The sequence below is a fragment of the Canis lupus genome, chromosome 24 (assembly GCF_003254725.2).
Source record: "Canis lupus dingo isolate Sandy chromosome 24, ASM325472v2, whole genome shotgun sequence".
NCBI classification, from domain to species: domain Eukaryota; kingdom Metazoa; phylum Chordata; class Mammalia; order Carnivora; family Canidae; genus Canis; species Canis lupus.
The window spans coordinates 18,285,795-18,298,651 of NC_064266.1; the positions used below are offsets into that span (position 1 = coordinate 18,285,795).

General features: G+C 40.2%; 1 protein-coding gene across 5 annotated transcripts in view; it reads left to right on the forward strand.

The window, feature by feature from the left end:
- Positions 1-12,857, forward strand: part of UBOX5 (U-box domain containing 5) — a 42,461-nt gene that overhangs the window by 17,240 nt on the left and 12,364 nt on the right. Inside the window, exon 2 of one of the 5 annotated variants that reach the window (XM_049100746.1) lies at positions 5,901-6,057. The exons of the other annotated variants lie outside the window; for them this stretch is intronic. The gene's annotated coding sequence lies outside the window, so the exon portion shown is untranslated. The remainder of the gene's footprint in view (positions 1-5,900; positions 6,058-12,857) is intronic. 5 annotated transcript variants of the gene reach the window in all.

A 12,857-nucleotide genomic window follows, 5' to 3' on the forward strand; every position in this document is an offset into this window, starting at 1 on the left:
AGACACAGTCAGAGGGAGAAGCAGGCTCCATGCAAGGAGCCCGATGTGGGACTCGATCCGGGGACTCCAGGATTACACCCTGTGCCAAAGGCAGGTGCTAAACTGCTGAGCCACCCAGGGATCCCCTTCAGCAGCATTTTATAGTTTTCGGTGTATAATTCTTGCTCTCCCATAGTTACATTTATTCCTTAGTATTTTTTTTTTTTTAAGATTTTATTTACTTATTCATGAGAGAGAGAGAGAGAGAGAGAGAGGCAGGCTCCCTGCAGGGAGTCCGATGTGGGACTCAGTCCCAGGACTTCAGGATCACACCCTGGGCCTAAGGCAGACACTCAACTACTGAGCCACCCAGGCATCCCAGTATTTTTATTTTTAATGCTACTATAAATGGAAGTTTTATTTTCACTTTTTTTCTTTTATTTTTTTAAGATTTTATTTATTTGACTGGGGAAGAGAGAGTGAGAGAGAACACAGGCAAGAGCAGCAGGCAGAGGGCAAGGGAGAAGCAAGCTCCCCACTAAACAGGCAACCAGATGTGGGGCTCGGTCCTAGGACCGTGGGATCATGACCTGAGCTAAAGACAGACACTTAACCAACTGAACCACCCAGGCACCCCTGTTTTAACATCTCTATGAATTGCTTGTTACAAGTGGTTAGAAATATGAATGATTTGTCCTGCATTTTTGCCTAATTCTTTTACGAGCTATAAGAGTTTTTGTGTATGTGTTGATTCTTTAGAATTTTCTATATACAGGATCATATAATCTGTGGATAAAGGTAGTTTTCCTTCTTTCTTTCTGCTTTGGAGACCTTTTTATTTCTTTTTCTTGCCTACTTTCTCTGGCTTGAGCTGCTTATATGAAATTGAATAGAAGTGGTAAAAGTGGGCATCCTTCTCTTGTTCCTGATCTTCTGGAGGATTCTTTCAGTCTTTCACCATTGAATATATTAGCTGTGGGTTTCGCATGAATACCCTTATCATGTTAAGGAAGTTCCTTTCTGTTCTTAGTTTTCTGAATGTGCAATAAATAATTTTTTAGCATATGTCACAGATAGTACATAGGACATTCTTTTTTTTTTTTTTTTAAATTTATTTATTTAGGGCAGCCCCCGTGGCGCAATGGTTTAGCGCCGCCTGCAGCCTGGTGGGTGGTCCTGGAGACCCAGGATCGAGTCCCACATCAGGCTCCCTGCATGGAGCCTGCTTCTCCCTCTGCCTGTCTCTCTGTCTCTCTGTCTCTCTGTCTCCCCCTCCGTGTGTGTCTCACATTAATAAATAAATAAAATCTAAAAAAAAAAAAGATTTATTTATGTATTTATTTATTTATTAGAGATACAGAGATTGAGAGAGAGAGAGAGACAGGCAGAGGGAGAAGCAGGTTCCATGCTGGGACTCGATCCTGGGTCTCCAGGATCACACCCTGGGCTGAAGGCGGCACTAAACTGCTAAGCCACTGGGGCTGCCCCATAGGACATTCTTAAAGAAAAAAATCTATTGTTCATCTGATTTCCAGATTTAAGTGGGCAGTTTTTATTTTTATTTGCCAAGTTGGCAACACTAAGAAAAACTCAGCACCAAGGCAAGGTTTTTTTGAGGACACTGTTGAGGACAGAAGAGACTTACATGTTGAGGAGGGTCCAGCAGTAGTCAGAGATAAGCATTCAGGAGAGAGGTGAGAACAGATGGAATAAGGTCCAATGGTCACGTTTATACATGAAGAACATGGCTACTCCACCTGGCGTCCCATAGAATTTTGCTGACTCTATTAAGGTGGTGAGTAAATGGTATTAGAACCCTTAGTTTAGGGGATCCCTGGGTGGCTCAGCAGTTCAGCGCCTGCCTTTGGCCCAGGGCATGGTCCTGGGGTCCCAGGATGGAGTCCCACGTTGGGCTCCCTGCATGGAGCCTGCTTCTCCCTCTGCCTGTGTCTCTTTCTCTCTCTCTCTCTCTCTCTCTCTCCCCCTATGTCTATCATGAATAAATAAAATCTTAAAAAAAAAAAAAAACCCTTTGTTTATCTCTTTGTTTTGAGACTGTGAGTCTCTTAAAATTAAGAGACCCATTTGTGCCTTGATTTGAGTTTATGAGGGTTTTTTTTTTTTTTTTAAGATTTTATGTATATATTAGGGAGAGAGAGCAAGCATGAGAAGAGGGGTAGGATCAAAGGGAGAGGGAGAAGGAGGCCCACCACTGAGCAAGGAACCTGATGTGGGGCTCCATCCTAGGACCCTGGGATCATGACTTGAGCCAAAGGCAGATGCTTTTCAACCCTTCCCTTGAACCTTTCTCAACCCTTCCCTTGAACTTTCCCTTATTCAGCCTGCATACAGGGAGGCAAAGGAGAAAGGTCTGTCTCTGTCTGGCCATCCAGACCTGTAGGAACTGTCAGATGCAAGAAAGCCAAAGGCAGATGGCCCACTGAGCCACCCAGGCACCCCAAGCCTATGATTTCTTAAGAGTAAAAATTGTGCCTACCTGTGCCTAGCAGAGAGCCGTGCACATATTAAGCCATTGAAGGGTGAATGGGCTCCAACCATATAGGATTGCAAGTTGCTTCTGGGTGCACACACCTCTGTTCTGGTCTTCTGTGCACCTCTCACTGATGGATGACTGTGTGGGATGTGCTAGGACAGCTGTCTTTCATTTTAACCAGCTCGAAGAAAAATGAACACAAGTCACATTTTTTTCATGGATGGACAAGTAACTCAATTTAGAAATTATAAGAAGTATTGTTCTTCTTTAAAAGCTGAAGTGCCCAATTTATAAAATTGCTCAGTGCATTGGTATTCCACCCACTCTTTGAGGTTAAATGCTTTTCTCTTATTTGACAGGTAATCTTTTCTTCTTTTTTTCCCTCTGTAACCTGTTTGAGCCTAGTCTTTAAAATATGTGTATCTGCCAGAATTACTTTCCATTACATTTTTGTGAGACTCAGAAATCCGGTTGTATAACTCAGCTGTGGCAACTTCTTTTTAGGCCAAAGGAAGATGGATGCTCAGGTGTTCAGAAAGTGTCATGGTCACCTTATTCTCTTCTAAATCATCCCCCCACACTCCTTACCCCCATGTTCTGGGTCCTCAACCACAAAAAGGCTTACTTAGCTGCTTCAAGCTACAAGGAAGCACAGATAGAAACCTTCCAGAAAAGATGACCAACTTGTCCCAGTTTGCCTGGGACTTTTCTGGTATTAGCACAGAAAGTTCCACATTCTGGAAAAACCCTCAATCCTGGATAGACCAGAAGATTGATCACCCTACCTCTGTATCCCTTCTCAACCCTTCCCTTGAACTTTCCCTTATTCAGCCTGTGTACAGGGAGGCAAAGGAGAAAGGTCTGTCTCTATCTGGCCATCCAGACCTGTAGGAACTGTCAGATGCAAGAAATACTCTGAGCATTTTTTTTTTTTTTTTAAGAGCATTATATCTATACGCTCAGTCCTCTCTGGTATCATCCTGCAACCCCAGGAACCTAGTCCGATTGTTTAACTACTTACATGTACTTTAAACACACAAAAGGAAAAACAGTGTGGCCCATCACTCTAAATCTGTTGCCTATTTTAAATTTCTGCATGGGCACCATTGCTCCCAAACTATTCATGTATATGATAGATTTTTAAAGAGATTTATTTATTTATTTGAGAGAGAGTGTGGGCAAATGGAGGAGACGGGCAGAGGGAGAGGAGAGAGTATTCTCAAGCAGACTCCCAGCTTGGAGTAGAGCCCCACATGGGTCTGATCCCAGGACCCTGAGATCGTGACCTGAGCTGAAATCAAAGAGTCAGACATTCAATCAACTGAGCCACCGAGGCACACTCTTAGATACAGATTTTTAGCAGATATGTGATCATAATACTTATACTATTTTGTGTTCTTTTTTAAATTTTATATATACTTTTACAGTTTTTCTACATAGTCATATTTATCATTTAAGTATCAGGTATACCAAGAATAAATGTGTCACTGAAGTGTTTCTTACAATGTGGGTAGACGGATTCACTGGACTCTTGAGTTGGCCTCAGGAACCTAGTTCTGGCCTTAGGTTCTGGGTAAAGAACTTTAAGACTTCTGTGATAATAGAGTTGAATTTAGGGGCTCAGTGGGTAGAACATGTGACTCTTGATCTTGAGATTGTAAGTTCGAATCCCACATTGGATGTAGAGAATACTTAAAATCTTTAGGGCAGCCCCGGTGGCTCAGCGGTTTAGCACTGCCTTCAGCCCAGGGTGTGATCCTGGAGACCCGGGACCGAGTTCCACGTCAGGCCCCCTGCATGGAGCCTGCTTCTCCCTCTGCGTGTCTCTGCTTCTCTCTCTCTCTCTCTCTCTCTCTCTCTCTCTCAATAAATAAATAAATAATCTTTAAAAAAAATCTTTAAAATAAAATAAAAGGCTTCTTAGAGGACAATACCAGGGATCCTTGTGATGGAACTGTTCTGTCTTGACTGTGGTGGTGATTATACATGTCTCTACATGTGTTAACATTGCATAGAACTGAATCCATATAGGCACACATGCCTAACTAAGTACATGTAAACTTGGGAAATTGAGTAAGATCATGGATTGTGTCATTGTCAGCTTCCTGCTTGTGACACACTGTGTTGTAGCTATGCAATTACTGGTTAAAGTGTGGTTACTGGTAACCGACACTGGTTAAAGGGTACATGGGATCTCTGTGTTGTTTCTTACAACTGCACATGAATCTACAATGATCTTAAAATAAAAAGTTTATTTTTTTAAAAAGATTTTATTTATTTATTCATAGAGATAGAGAGAGAGGCAGAGACACAGGCAGAGGGAGAAGCAGGCGTCATACAGAGAGCCCGACGTGGGACTTGATCCAGGGTCTCCAGGATCACGCCCCGGGCTGCAGGTGGCGCTAAACCGCTACGCCACCGGGGCTGCCAAAATAAAAAGTTTAATTAAAATCTTGAAAAGTAAAATATTTTTTCAGGCTGGCTGGCTGGCTCAGTTAGTAGAGAACACGACTCTTAATCTCAAGATCATGAGTTTGAACCCCACATCGGAGATAGCTTACTTTAAAAATTTTTTTTTCCTTGAAGGTACTTTTGAAATCCTTGTGAGACAATAATATGTTATACTTAGTTCATTTTCCTCCTTCTTCCTCTTTAGACACCTTTCCCTCAAAAAGAAAAATATTAAAGGAAGAAAATGCCCAGGGAGAAACTGAGATTGCTAGTGTATTTCTTGGTACTGTATACTTTGATGCCTTCAGGAAGCCATTTGCAAAGATAGCCCCTCATGTAGAACAAAAAGATAGTGGGAACTCCTTGAAGGGTGAATTGCCTCTAAGTGGTTCAGAATTGCTTTGTCATCTAGGAGGTTAATGGCAGCCTTTTCATTAGTGTCATTTCTTTCCCTGGTTATAAGCCTTCTGTGACTTCCTTCTGTCCAGTAGCTTTCAAACTTTTTTTTAAAATCACAGTCCTCAGTAAGAAATGCTTTTTATAATAGTGAAAAGGATTAAAGGGGAAAGGAGAGAAAATGAGTGGGAAATATCAGAGAGGGTGACTGAACATGAGAGACTCCTGACTCTGGGAAACGAACAAGGGGTAGTGGAAGGGGAGGTGGGCGGGGGGATGGGTGACTGGGTGACAGGCACTGAGGAGGGGGGCACTTGACGGGATGAGCACTGGGTGTTATGCTATATGTTGGCAAATCGAACTCCAATTTAAAAAATATACAAAAAAGAAAGAAAGGCATGCTTTTTACATCAAAACCCAGACTAATGGTGCTGTTTCAGGTGATAGAGCATGTGACTCTTGATTTGGGGTCTGTGAGTTTGAGCCCCATGTGGGGTGTAGAGATTACTTAAAAAAAAAATCAGAATAATAGATAGAAATATAGTTCCCTTTTTTAAAAAAAATTATTTATTTATTTTAGAGAAAGCATGCATGCACATGAGAGGAGAGTGAGGGGCAGAGGGAGAGGGAGAGAGAAACCATGAGCAAACTCCCTGCTGAGTATGGAGTCCCAGGACTCTGAGATCCTGACCTGAGCCTAGACCAAGCGTTGGACCTTAATCAACAAAGCCACCCAGGTACCCTAGAAATATAGTTTCAATTATACTGAAACAAAAGTTTCACAAAACACTGCCCATCCTTATGTATGGTGCCCTCCGACTCTATTCTACTTCATTAAAAAAAAAAAAATTCTGGTATGTCTCAGTAATGTGAGTTCTTGCTTCTTGATCTGCAGTTTGGGAGAAAAATACTACCTCAGACCACAGGTAAAGTAGCCTGAAGCCCCTTGGTGTAAGATTCACTGCCTTCCTCATCTGACTGCATCTGCTTTTCTGGCCCTGCCTCCTCCTCCCCTTCTAAGAAGCTAAGTGGTATATTCAGCATTTCCTAAACCAACATCACTGTCCCATCTCTATGCTTTAGCTATTACTGGTTCCTGTCTTAGTGTCCTTCCTCTGCTCCTGTTCTGCCTCCTGACTCCCATGTCAAGTACATATTGTCCATTGTTCATTAGTATGTAGTAAGTCCCATTTCAGAGTTGTCCATGAGGTCAGACATGTTCTTTGTTGTCTCCAGTTCAAACATTACTCCTGTGAATTCTTCCCTAAATTCTGGGTATACTTTTGGCCAGTGTTTATCCATTTTTTTTCATGAGGAGCCACATTAAAAAATTTTATATTGAACCTAGTATATAATTTCTTATATGTATTTGTATAAAACTGAAGCAGAAGTTTCATAAAATAGGGGCTCCTGGCTGGTTCAGTTGGTGGAACATACTACTTGATCTCAAGGTTGTGAGTTCAAGGCCCATGTTGGGTGTAGCGATTACTTGAAATCCTAAGAAATAATTTCATAAGTTTTCCATATTATGTACACTTTGATATTTTATCTTCTCTTCCAGTTAATATTTCTTTTCTTCAACCCATAACTTGATTTCAAAACCACAAATTGATAACATTCACTTAGGCCATCCTTCCCTACACTGAATGTCATTTGCAGAAAGCTCTGTTACAAACTTATATTCCATAGTCACTGTTGAAAAGAGGTCCATCATGCCTCAAGACTTGAGGACAAGACCATTTCATTTCATTTATTTTTTATTTTCCTTTTCTTCTTTTTTTCACAAGATAACTTGTAGAGAATATTTATTACAGCATTTTTTTCATAGTAAAAAATTATAAACGTACATAAAAAAGCAATGAAAAAATAAACTGTTTTAGTCATGTAACTGAATACTACGAAGGGGGCACCTGGGTACCTTAGTTGGTTGAACATCTGCCTTCTGCTCAGGTCATGATCCTGAGGTCCTAGGATCAAGCCCTGCATCAGACTCCCTACTGAATGGGGAGCCTGCTTCTTGCTCTTCCTCTCCTTCTGCCCCTCTCCTGCCACTCATGTTCTCTCTCTCTCTCTCTGTGTCTCAAATAAATAAAATTTGAAAAAAAATACTATGAAAATTTTAAAATGAATAAACCAGATACCCACATTTAAACATGGAAAACCTTAGAATGATAATGCTGAATGGAAAAGCCAGTTGTAAGATGATGTGCATGGTATATCCTTAAGGTACATTAAAAATACGTAAGACTGGGGGATCCCTGGGTGGCTCAGTGGTTTAGCGCCTGCCTTTGGCCAAGGGCGTGATTCTGGAGTCCCCGGATTGAGTCCCGCATTGGGCTCCCTGCATGGAGCCTGCTTCTCCCTCTGCCTGTGTCTCTGCCTCTCTCTCTCTCTCTCTCGGATAGATAAATAAAATCTTAAAAAATATACCTAAGACTACTACATATTGATTATAGATACACACTTACCAATACTGATTTGAATGAGAGACACCAACTTCAGATTAGAGTTCACCTCTTGGTAAAAAAGGAAAGGAAATGGGAATAGTGATGATTTTTGTTGGTATCTTTTCAGTTTTGTCCTTAATACTGAAATGAGAAGCAAATGTGGCAGTGTTTATATCTGCTAAATCTAGGTAGTGGATATAAGAGTGTTTACTATATTCTTTTTTATCTGAAATATTTTGTTTAAAAAAGGAAAAAAATCTTCGTAATGAAAATTGACTTGTGTCTTATCTGTTTATAAACCTGTATTATCTTGCTGTCTTGTAATGCTTCAATTATCTGGCTCCAGGCTACTTGTCTGAACTGCAGGGCACTTTAGCCATGATCCATGGCCTTCAATTTATACTCAGATGCAGTCTCTCTTTTATTTAGATGCCAAATTTGGAAAAGAAGCTCTCATTTGTACATATTTACTAGAGTAAATATATAAGTAAGTACTGTAAGTATTTGCAAGAGTTCAGGTAAACGGCCATTTCTCAGGCAGGGCTGAGGAGAGTCTTCCTGGGTGAGGCTGTCTGCATTTTCATATGTTGAAGCATTCTTTTTTTCTGGATTAAGCATTAAGGCAGGAGGAACTTGACCTTAAAAGATCAGGGGTATTGGAATCAGAGGTGATAAGATCACAGAAAGACCTTGATGGCAACCAGAGTCCTATAGAATCCTATAGTGTTTGGATATCACTATTTGTCAAAGAAACAGATACTATCATTTGTAATGTGTTTTAAAATAGTCTGTCACTGGGATCCCTGGGTGGCGCAGCGGTTTAGCGCCTGCCTTTGGCCCAGGGCGCGATCCTGGAGACCCGGGATCGAATCCCACGTCAGGCTCCCGGTGCATGGAGCCTGCTTCTCCCTCTGCCTGTGTCTCTGCCTCTCTCTCTCTCTCTCTCTCTCTCTCATGAATAAATAAATTAAAAATCTTTAAAAAAAAAAAAAATAAAAAAAAAAATAAATAAAATAGTCTGTCACTTACATGGCACACTCATTTGTTTCAATTTGATCTCCAGTTTTTTATTTGTTTCAGTCACTTTTCTCCCCATTCTTATTATTAATAGGCTTTTTTTTTTAGGGGCACCTGGCTGGCTCAATTGGTAGAGCAACCGACTTGATCTTGGGCATGTGAATTCGAGCCCTGCATTGAGCATGGAGATTACTTAAATAAAATGTTAAAAAAAAAAAAAGATTTAAAATGAAAAAAAAAAACATTATTTTTTAGAATGGTTTCTGGTTTACAGAGAAAGTGAGCAGATAATATGAAGAATTCCCATATACTTTCTCTTGCTTGCATGTCATTTCTTCTATTACTAGCATCTTGCATTAGTGTGGTACATTTGTTATAATAGGTGAGCCAATATTAATACATTATTATTATTATTATTATTATTATTATTATTTTAAAGATTTTATTTATTTATTCATGGGAGACAGAGAGAGAGAGAGGCAGAGACAGAGGCAGAGGCAGAAGCAGGCTCCATGTAGGGAGCCCCACGCAGGGACTCAACCCCGGGACTCCAGGATCACGCCCTGGGCCAAAGGCAGACGCTAATCCACCGAGCCACCCAGGGATCCTCTTAATACGTTATTATTAACTGAAGTTCATAATTTACATCAAGGATCACTGTGTTGTTGATTCTGTGGATTTTGACAAATGCCTAATGTCACATATCTACCTACCATTACAATATCATACAGAATAGTTTCACCACCTCACCATTTCATTTTTATCTCTATATTCCAGTGCCTAGCATGGGGCTTATAAATGTTATATGAATGTGCAATAATATCTCATCTAAAATTAGATATGAGCAATCAAATTCAGTAGAATTTGAAAAACATTTGAAGAACAATCTGCCACAACCAAATAGAGCCTATCCTAGGAATAAAAGGATGGTTTAAAATTAGAAACATGTGCTATCTCTCATTAGTCTGTCAGATAAGAAAAATAATAAAACTCAATATATAGAGAAAATCAGAATTCAAAGCATATCCCTGATTTTCAAAAAAAAAAACTCTGAAAGTTAGAATGCTTTATTAACATAAAAAGAATATTTCAATTAGCATTATTTCAAAGATGATACACTGGAAGCATTTTCTAATGGAACAAAACAAGTATGGCAACTCTATTATTATTTCATGTAATTCTGGAAGTTCTAGCTAATGAGGTAAAATGAGAGAAGGATTACCATTTTGAGAAAGAGGCTCTAATTATTATTGAGATTATAGAACCCCCCCCCCCCCGCAAAAAGAAACCTGAAAATCTATTAAAATCAATTGAACACATCATAGGTACACAAGTGAAAAAGTTTCCTCTATATAGCAAAACTGGTTAGAAAAATTAATGGGATAAAAGGATCCTATTAATAAATAGCCACCTTAACAAGAAATATGTTGGATATCTTAAGAAAAAAAGTCAAAATTGTATTAAGACAAAAATCGACTTGGGGCACCTGGGTGGCTCAGTGGTTAAGCATCTGCCTTTGGCTCAGGTTGGTTCCCTGGGTCCTGAGATCAAGTTCCACATCAGGCTCCCCGTCGGGAGCCTGCTTCTCCCTCTACCTATGTCTCTACTTTCTCTGTCTCTCATGAATAAATGAATAAATCTTTTTTAAAAAATTGACTTAAAATTGTTATATCTTTTTTTTTTTAATTTTATTTATTTGAGAGAGCGAGTAAGAGAGCATGAGCGGGTTGGGGGTTGTTGAGGCAGTGGGAGAGGGATAAGTAGACTTCCTGCTGAGCTGGGCTCCATCCTAAGAACCTGGGATCATGACCTGAGCCAAAGGGAGACACTTAATTGACTGAGCCACTCAGGTGCCCCAAGATTTTTATCTTAATATTATAATAGTAAAAAGTTGCCAGCAGACTAAATGTTTACCAAAAAGAATGGTTTGTTAATTTTACTCCATCTTGTTCCATAATGATTTTGAGATAGTGTTCATGATGTAAATACATTATGACATGAAAATAACTGAAGAAACAACTTTTCCTAGTATTGAGACCAAAGAGAGAATTTTCTCATGGGTCTCAAAGAGAGGATATCATGCAGAGTAAAGAATGATCATCTTGATAACTTAAAAAAAGGAGCCAGCTTCCTAGAGGTGTTTCTTATGAAATTCCTTGCTACTGGGCCACACAGAAAGTGAATAGTTGATAAAGCTATTTGTGGTGGGGCCAGGAGTGTGGTGATGGTTGTGTATGGAATTTGTTTTTTGGTTTTTGTTTTTGTTTTTTTTTTTAAGATTTTTTTTTTTTTTAAGATTTTATTTATTTACTCTGAGAGACAGATGCCCTGTGTATGGGATTTGAACATGAGATGTGAGTGAAATTCCTTGTGTTATTTGGTCCAGTATACAGCCCTGAGGAGCAGCCCAGTGGGAGGATACATTATAGAGACCAAAATTATGATTCCCAGCTGATGTGTCATGCCACCCTGGTGTCCTATGAATTTTCAGATAGGCCACTAAATTTTTATTACTGTGTTACATTTATCTTTGCTATAGCTGGGAATCCACATTGCTAAGGAGTGTGTCAAATGGTGGTGTGTGTTATGAGTGCAGCAGCCACCAAGAGGGCCAAGCAGGAAACTCCAGGTGCCACTTAGGCTCCCATTACAAAGAATTTAATGTGGATGGACTGAATAGTCTCTGTAAATATTCTCTCAAATTAGATTTTGGTAAGTGCTATCTTACCAAGAGAACAAGTAAGCTATGTCTGGTCAGATGTAAGTTCATATATGTTAATATTTGGCTAATGGTATTAACAACCTCTTAAAAAGGAGGGGCCTCATGAGGAGCCTCATGAGGTAAGATGCTTAAATAGAGGGCTACCTTATCTAAAAAAAAATTGAGTCTTGATGTTGGAAGGAGTAGTCAAAGTTTCCAAAATTCTACATTGTAGAGCATGGCTACATTAATTTAGGTTTGGGAGAATTGATTTTTTAAAAATGAATGATACAGGACAGCCCGGGTGGCTCAGCGGTTTAGCACTGCCTTCAGCCCAGGGCCTGATCCTGGAGACCCAGGATCGAGTCCCACGTCGGGCTCCCTACATGGGGCCTGCTTCTCCCTCTGCTGTGTCTCTGCCTCTCTCTCTCTCTTTCTGTGTCTCTCATGAATAAATAAATAAAATCTTAAAAAAAAAATGAATGATATGAAAACCTGACCAAAAAAAAAAAAAGAAAAAGAAAACCTGACCTAAGTAAGAGGGGAAAAAACCCAAAGTTGTAAATTGTCCATGTACACTCCTGCTAAGGGGCTCCTGGGTGGCTCAGTCGGTTAAGCGTCTGACTCTTGGTTTCAGCTGAGGTCACAATCTCATGGGTCATGGGATCGAGTCCCATATCAGGCTCTGTGCTCTAAGGGGGGGGGGGGGGACATGCTCCTTGAGGAATCTGCTTAAAGATTCTCTTCTTCTCTCCTGCCCCTCCACTTGAGTATGTGTTCTCTCCTTTGTCTCAAATAAATTTTAAAAATCTTTGAAAAAGGGATCCCTGGGTGGCGCAGCGGTTTGGCGCCTGCCTTTGGCCTAGGGCGCGATCCTGGAGACCCGGGATCGATTCCCACGTCGGGCTCCCGGTGCATGGAGCCTGCTTCTCCCTCTGCCTGTGTCTCTGCCTCTCCTTCTCTCTCTGTGACTATCATAAATAAATAAAAATTAAAAAAAAAAAAAAAATCTTTGAAAAAAGGTAAGTTCCTGGTAAATCCTTCAAGATAAATAGTATCCAGGTAGATAGTAACCAGAATGGTTTGGAAGGTTTAGAATCTGGCTTTACTCTCTTTAAGCCACAGTGTCTTCATCTGCAAACTAAGGGTATTAGTATCCACTTGAAGGCTAACCAGTTAGTATGATTAAAACTGAATAAAACCCCTGGGGATCTCCTCTAGCCAGAGATGTATGTGCCTTTCTAGCTGGAGTTGTGTTTTGCTACTAGAGGGTCCTTGTGTCATAACTCACTAGGAGTTGTTTGTGTTGGCTGAGACAAAGTGCAAATAAAACCTTGAAAATTGTCAAACCAATTGGAGGGACAGTCAGATT